Below are 8095 nucleotides of genomic sequence, written 5' to 3' on the forward strand. Positions count from 1 at the left end.
CCTTAAGCAGCAGGGGCTGCCAACACCAAATCCCAGGACTCAGCCATGGGAGGAGCATTTTAATTTACAAGGCAGAACACAGCTTAGGGGGGAGAAGACAGAGCTCTCATCCTCATTGAAGCAAAACAGCAAATACATGTCAGGTTATGGGTGGCCATTACCAGGGAGACAAAACCAAGGCCCACGACTGTGTGAGGCCAGACAATTAGAACAGGCCATGGGGACAGCAGGAGGAAGATAGGCCAGGACGTAGAGCCAGGTTCATGACATTGAAACAGACCACTTAATGCTCCCCTAAAGTAGAAAGAGAACTGTGGCTTCCTGAGGCTTCTTTGAGTAAATGATGGTCAAAATGAACAAAAGCTTCTATGTTAAGAAAAATAAAAAATAAAAAGCCTGCAACAATTTAATGAAGGTTTGGAAATGGCTTCAATCCACGTGCCAAAGTAGCTAGCTCTCCAGAGCCCAACGTATAAGAGTTACATACACTTTTGTCTCCAAATAAGAAGAATATTTATTTAATCCCCAACTGTTTTATGGAGAAACTACTATGTGAAAATTACCTTACTAGATACAGAGGGCCAAATAAATTGAGATTAGATAGAATCCTGTTCTGGAGAAAACATGTATCAAGCAGGTGAGCTAAGACATGTATACACTAAGATGGGCAGCTAGGCAGGATTATTATTATCAGAAAGAGTTAAGTCTGAAAGGTATAAGTCAAAGATTCACTGGAGTTTAGGGGAGAGACAAAGAGAAATGAAATGCACACTCTTGGTGGATGACTGCAGAAGCTTTTATTAAGAAAGGGTTGTATTCTAGGTAGACTTTCCTTAGGTTTAATTGGCAGGGAGGATAGTCTCAGTGAAAAGAATAAGCAACATGTTTGAAAAAGGTTTGAAGTCTGGTTTGGCCAGTGTGTCATGACTTGTAGGTCAAGTGCATGACCCTGAAAATGATTACCCCCTTAAACTTTGTGCCCCTAGCACTCACTTGCCTCACTTTAGTCCTGGTGTTGCTGGCAAAAGCAGCGGGTTGGTACGAGGAAGATGAAGTTTCATACCATGAGCCAGGCACTTTACATACATTATTTCATCTCATCCTCATAATAACTCTATGATATAAAAAAGGAAATCGAGTTTCATAGAGTTTAAACTAAGTGGTCTTTCTTTTTTCAAAGCCCTACCCATTTTTCTATATTAAAATAAGTGATCTGTCAGTTTTAAAACTCATTGTTTTTAATATGAAAATGTATACTAACACCCCAACACATACCTTATATATGTAGCATTGTTGAGTTGCTCTGATTGAAGTAGAAGTGGATACTGGAGCCCACCCACACCAGCTTAAGTCACTTGGCCTATTCCCACCCACGTACCCCCCCTGTCTTCTCACTTCCCGCTCTACCCATTCCTCTAGCGGAAGTACTTGAAGAAGGAATTTTGAAAACTCTGCATCCTTTCAGTCATTTATTCAACAAGCTTTGAATATCTAGCATGTCCTAGGAAATGTGCTATGTGGTGATGATAGAATGTTGACTACAGGTGACATGGCTCCTGCTTCACGATGCTAACAGTGCAACTGCAAACAAAGATCCGGTGAGGTCACAGTGAAAGTGAAGCCAGAAAGGAGCTCTACAGAATTTGAATTACTAAGCTAGTGTAGTTTATTTAACATCATTGGAAGTTTTTGTTATTGTATTTAATAGGGGAGTGATTAGTTTAAAATGCCACTTAGATACATTAACATAAGAGTAGAATATACAAGATGGGTTATGGCTCAAGGGGCAAAATTTAAAACTTCTGTAATTAGGAGAATGTGATAACAATATGAGTAGGAAATGTCTAGTCTCAAGTCAGATGGGAATATAAAGGGTGGAAAACAAGAAGGAATGTAAACCATAGTTGAGAAGGTGATATATGTTATTTTCAATGATAGTCTAATTGGTAGTGACTGATTGGATGTTGGGTTCAAAGGAGAAGGTGATACCTACATCATAGATAGAATTATGCAAACAGAAAAGCCAGAAAGATCAAAGGTGCTGACTTTTTATTATATTTTATTTGGTTTATACTTAAGAAATTTCTAAATTACTGCCCTTTTACTCTTACAGACACACCCACTTCAGCTGACATAAGATACGAGCTTCAATTCCAGAAACTCTTAGGCATTTACCAATGTGATCAAGGCATCAGTTGTCAGAGCAGGCCATTTGTGCAGCCAACATCAAATTAGCCAGCACTCGCTATGTTCCAGGCACTCTGCTTTGCTTTCATTGCCTTGTCCTCCAGGAGCTCACAGTCCACTGGGGAAGAGAAGCAGTTAGCAAAGCATTCTAATACAATGTGGAAAGGCAATAATAGAGAGAGGAATAAAGTGTCTTGGCTACATTAAGAAGGGAATACTAACCCTGCCTGAGGGAGCCCAGAAGGACTTCACTGAGGAAATAACATATGCATTAATCCTTGAAGAATGAGCAATAAGTAGTCTACCAGGCAGAGAATTTCATAAAAAAAAAAAAAAAAAAAGATTTTATGCATGGAGAGACAAACACCAAAATTATGAAAATGCAAGAGAGAATAGCATGTCTGGAGACTAATAGTAAGTCTTGTGTTGTTCAAGTATAATATATATGGTGTAGAATCATGGAAATCATGAAGAGAAGCCTAAAAAGTTTAGCTGAGGACAGATGATAGAGGGCTTTGTATGCTGGGCTGAAGAGACATTTTTCTTTCTTTCTTTCTTTTTTTTTTTTTTTTCAAAATCTCTGTAAGAAAGAATGTGTTAAAGATTTGGGGGTAAGGGTGTGATGATTAGATTTTTACATTAAAAATTATGTATCTGGCCACCTTATGGAAAATGGATTGAAGGAAAAAATAACTGAGAGTAGAGATTATGTAGTTAAGTCAAGAGAAGATGACATTGTATATTAATCTGAATAAATGTCAATAGTCCAGTTTCAATTCAAGTAAACCAAGACTCATAGTGGGCTTTCCTTTCAAAGGAAGATAATGTAGAGTAAGGAAATACAAAGTCAGAAAACTGATTCTTGGTAATATAAAGAGCCATTTTGAAAAAAAAAAAATCTGAAAATAATGATATCTCAGTGACCAAGGGAAAGACATCTTTAAGAAAGAGAAAGCAATAAGTAAGTTTAAAGACCGAGGAAGACTAAGTCGAATTAGAAGTAAAAATATTGATTGGATTTCTTAAGAGTGAGTTTTTCGATAATTATTTTTCATAATCATTTTTGAGGAGTAGTCAAAAGGATACCAGGTTAGAGAAGGCCAAATAATCAATAGATGGTAAGTAGAGTGTAACCTTCTTATAACATTTTTCTTCTCCACCAGTCCTACAAATTTTATCACATGGTGATGTGAATAGTGAAAGAGATTATAGGATTCTTCGGACTTCTGATTGTGTCCAGATTACTTCCAGTTGTAAGTAATTTCCAGCAGAATCTAGAGTATTTATTCTCAGAACAGGATGTGGTGTTACTTATATTTAACTTTATAGGAGAAAATATTCTATACCAAGATTCAACTTATGTGACTTATTCCAAGTTAGTTTTGTGTACTTGCTATCTACAACTTTTTCATTTCATCCTATCTGAAATATCTGTGTCTTCCAGTTTTTATTTTAACACAAATCTACTTCTCTCACCACATAAGATAAAGGAGGTTGTGAGGAAGCAAAGAAAACCGAAATAAAACCAGTATACTTGTATTATAAGAGAATTGCAAATGCTCTCTGGTCTCGGCTGCAGAAGCGAGATGACGAAGGGAACGTCACCGTTTGGAAAGCGTCGCAATAAGACGCACACATTGTGCCGCCGCTGTGGCTCTAAGGCCTACCACCTTCAGAAGTCGACCTGTGGCAAATGTGGCTACCCTGCCAAGCGCAAGAGAAAGTATAACTGGAGTGCCAAGGCTAAAAGACGAAATACCACCAGAACTGGTCGAATGAGGCACCTAAAAATTGTATACCGCAGACTCAGGCATGGATTCCGTGAAGGAACAACACCTAAACCCAAGAGGGCAGCTGTTGCAGCATCCAGTTCATCTTAAGAATGTCAGCGATTAGTCATGCAATAAATGTTCTGGTTTTAAAAAATGCAAAAAAAATAATAATAATAATAATAATAAATAAGAGAACTGCCATCGAGAATATGGCTGTGTGCAAATATCCTTAATTCGTTGATAGTAATATAGAAAAAATGTTGACCTTGAAGTCAGTTAATTTGCTTCTAGTCCTACTTTTGCCAGTATACTTTGACCTTTTGGTGTCCTCAATCCCTTTATTCTTAAAATCAGTGATTTTACTGGTTTATCTTCAAGCTGCCTATCTATTGTGAATTCTATAGCTGGTTATCAGTTTGTTAAAAAAAAAAATCAGTCACAGTTGATTTTTCATTATTTTTTAACTTTACTGAAGACTTCATAAATCTTTTCACATCCCTTTTAAAGAACATAATATATAGCATTTAAAATCTACCATTTCTTAATTTTTCCTTCAAGTTCTCAAATATTTTTCATTTTATATTTTGAAGACATATTTTTAGCAGTATAAAAATTTTAAATTGTTATATCTTTTCAGTGAATTGAAATTTTTTATCATTCATTATTTATCACCTCTCTCCTTGGCTAACAATGCCCTTTCTTCTAAAGTCTACTTTATGAAATGATAATGTAAGACACTAACATTTATTTTTGTTAGTATCTATAGGCTAGCAGTTTTTTGTTGTTGTTGTTGTTACTATAGATACAGTTGTAACCTTCATTTCATTCTGATGTCTTTGTCTCTTAACCTTATAATTTGATATTTTTATGTTTACTATAATAGTTGACAAATTTGAAATAGTTTCTACCCTTTTAACTGGGCTTTCTATTTGCTCTTTTTTTCTATATGTCATTTGTTCCTTTCTCACTTTTTCTGAATTGATACAGAGTGTTTTTGTTGTTCTTTGCTTGCATGTTTTTCTACTTAGCTCCTACATTTTTTCATTCTATCGGTTTGGAAGTTATTCATTCTACCGCTACTTTTGTAGTGGTTATCATCAAAATATTAGCATGCAGATATAACTTTTCATGTCCTGAGTTAAGGAATATCTAGTCTCTGTTCCCAAACAATATGAGGATTTTAGACTGTGTTATCTTCCAGCTTATATTTGTATCCAATACTTTTAATTCTGACATTTAATATCAATATATTTTGTCTTATGCCATTAAGTTTTGTTTAAATTAGACTTATGCTTGCTATTTTCTCTGATTAACACTTTTCTCTCACTCTTAGTTTTTTTAAATGATTAACATCTTCATGAAACTCATATTCTTAAAGTTTAGAAAGAGCTGTAGTCCTTTCTAGTCCTTGCTTCTAGTAAGATCTCTTAATTATATCTATCTATCTATCTATCTATCTATCTATCTATCTATCTATCTATCTATCTATCTATATTTTTTGCTTCACTCTTATTCCTGAAAGGTGATTTTACAATTCTATGTTTGAAGTTATATTTTCTCAGAACACTGAAGATATTATCCCACAGCTTTCTGGCTTCCACTGTTGCTATTGAAAATTCAGGTAGTCTAAATGTTGTTGCCATCAGACTTGAACAACACATGAGAACAAAGATGTAATCCATCTCTGTTCTCAGCCAACTTTTATTCTTTCATTATAGTGAGTCATGGACAGGATGCCCTTTGATTTATTCTTCTTTAGATTGGTTGAGCTTCAAATATGGTAATTTTATAGCTATTAATTACTTCATTGAACATTGCTTTTTCCTATTCATTTTATTCTCTATAAAACTTAAATTACATATATTAAACTTCTAACTCTATTTTTATGTCTTTTAGCACGCCTTTTGTAGGCGTCATTTCTTTCTTTGTGCTTATGTGTGAAACTTTATTCAGTTCTATCTTCCATTTCATGAATTCTCTCTTTACTTGTGACTAATCTGCTATGTAATTGTTCTAATCAGTTTCTAATTTCATTTTTTTACATTTATGTTTCTATGACTCTCTTTGGAAATACTGCCTTGATAGTTGTAATAATGTCTTGCTCTTTGGTCATACTTTTCACTCTCTATTTCTTTAACTGTTTACTAATTTCATATATATATATATATATTTGGCGGAGTCTCACTCTGTCACCCAGGCTGGATTGCAGTGGCGTATCTGGCCTCACTGGAAGCTCCGCCTCCCAGGTTCACTTCATTCTCCTGCCTCAGCCTCCCAAGTAGCTGGGATTACAGGTGCCCGCCACCATGCCTCGGTAATGTTTTTGTATTTTTAGTAGAGATGGGGTTTCATCATGTTAGCCAGGATGGTCTCGATCTCCTGACCTCGTGATCCGCCCGCCTGGGCCTCCCAAAGCACTGGGGTTACAGGCTTGAGTCACTGCACCCGGCCTACTAATTTTATATTTTCTATATGATAATTCCAGTATCTGCAGATTTTGCTAGTCTGAGGTTACTGTCAATGGTTCTACTGAAGATAATTCATGGTGGCTTGTTTCTTTATATATGTGCTTTATAATTTTTTCCTTACCCTGAGCTCCTATTCCTTAAATTGTATGTGTGAGAAAATTTAATGTGTCTGAGTTTTTTGCTTAATGCAGATACCTGAAGACACAATCAACTTAAAGCCACATTTTATTAAATGAAGAGTTTAAATTTTATGGTGACACAAAGATAATGTGAATTTGAAATCCAAGCCTACGTATCTTGGGATTGTCAGTTCTCAGCGTATATATTTACCAGTCCCTTCTGGCATATGTCTGTCTATCTATCTATCTAGCAAGCTAGCAAGCTATCATCTATCTATTGTCTATCCCTGTTTCTATCTATCTCTATTTCTATCTAATCATCTATCTATCTCTATTTTTATCTATCTCTGTTTCTATCTATCTCTATCTATATAGTTTTGTTTTTAATTTTGAGACCACCCATCGATTGTCTCTTAAGGTTATAGACTGATATAGAGATTTACAGTCTTACTTCCTACCTTGCAGAGATCCTAGTCTTTGCTTTCAGTCCTTCTCCCATGGATCATTCGAACTAAAGATTTAGGCCACTGGGAATTCATATTCTATGGCAGCCACAAGTTTTAATACTGATTTACCTCTTTGAATTTATAGTTTCCCATTCTTTTTAGACTCTAAGTATTTTCTTTTCTATCTTGAAAGTTCAGGTTGGTTTTATGGCTCATGTCATTTTCTCTTTATCTCTAAAATCTGTATATTATATTTTTGTTTTTTATTAAGACTTTACAAATATGTTAGTTCCTTCCATCATCTAAATCAGGAACCAACAAACTGTAGCCTATAAGTCAAATACAGCACACTACCTCTTTTTGTAAATAAAGTTTTGTAAGAACACAACCATGGCCATTTACTTATATATTTCTATGACTGCTTTTGCACTACCACATCAGAGTTCAGTAGTGGCTACAAAGGCCAAATGATCCACAGAGCAGAAGATATTTACTGTCTGCCTTTTGTAGAAGTGTTGTGACCCGTTGATCTAAATTATTAGCAACTTGTTTCTCTTATAACAAATATCTTGGACTTAAAGTAGCAGTATTATTTAATTTGGCACTCTTTTACTTAATGCATGCATGTGTTCAATATAGGTTTTTCATATCACAGTAGCAGAATAGAACTTCTTTTATGGCACGAGCTATATGTCTAAAAGGTTTTAGTATCAGATCCATCATAGAAATATACTCAATAAATGCCTTTGATGATGATGATGGTGGTGGTGGTGAAAGGGATGATGATATCTTGAATTCCCATAATTTTCTAATCCATGACAGATATAAGAACAGATATCATTTGAGAGAGTTAAATGTACTTGTCAAGTCATTTTGGAATGTGGTAAATCACCTTAATTGGGTACGTTTTGCCTCCAGGAATGTTAACTGCTTATGTTCTCTGACATTCTTACTGATAAAACTCATTGCCATAGATTAAAGCTGTGAGTGTTACTCACTTTCTAACATTATAGCTTTTATTACAGGGGAATATCTGTATTATTTGTATAATATCCCATATTCTTCCACAAAGAAAGAAATACACATTTGCATAGAAACAATGC

General features: G+C 35.1%; 1 long non-coding RNA gene and 1 pseudogene across 2 annotated transcripts in view; one reads left to right on the plus strand and one right to left on the minus strand.

The window, feature by feature from the left end:
* The window catches only part of LOC105508505, a 3281-nt gene extending 1753 nt beyond the window's left edge, over nucleotides 1–1528 (minus strand). The window contains exon 1 of the long non-coding RNA XR_001001283.1: nucleotides 1276–1528. This is a non-coding gene — a long non-coding RNA (uncharacterized LOC105508505). The remainder of the gene's footprint in view (nucleotides 1–1275) is intronic.
* Nucleotides 1529–3751: 2223 nt separating this feature from the next.
* On the plus strand, nucleotides 3752–4114 carry LOC105508506 (annotated as a pseudogene). Its single transcript, XR_001001284.1, has one exon. The product of XR_001001284.1 is annotated as a 60S ribosomal protein L37 pseudogene (transcript).
* Nucleotides 4115–8095: the final 3981 nt, after the last annotated feature.

The sequence above is a fragment of the Colobus angolensis genome, unplaced genomic scaffold (assembly GCF_000951035.1).
Source record: "Colobus angolensis palliatus isolate OR3802 unplaced genomic scaffold, Cang.pa_1.0 Scaffold163, whole genome shotgun sequence".
NCBI classification, from domain to species: Eukaryota; Metazoa; Chordata; class Mammalia; order Primates; family Cercopithecidae; genus Colobus; species Colobus angolensis.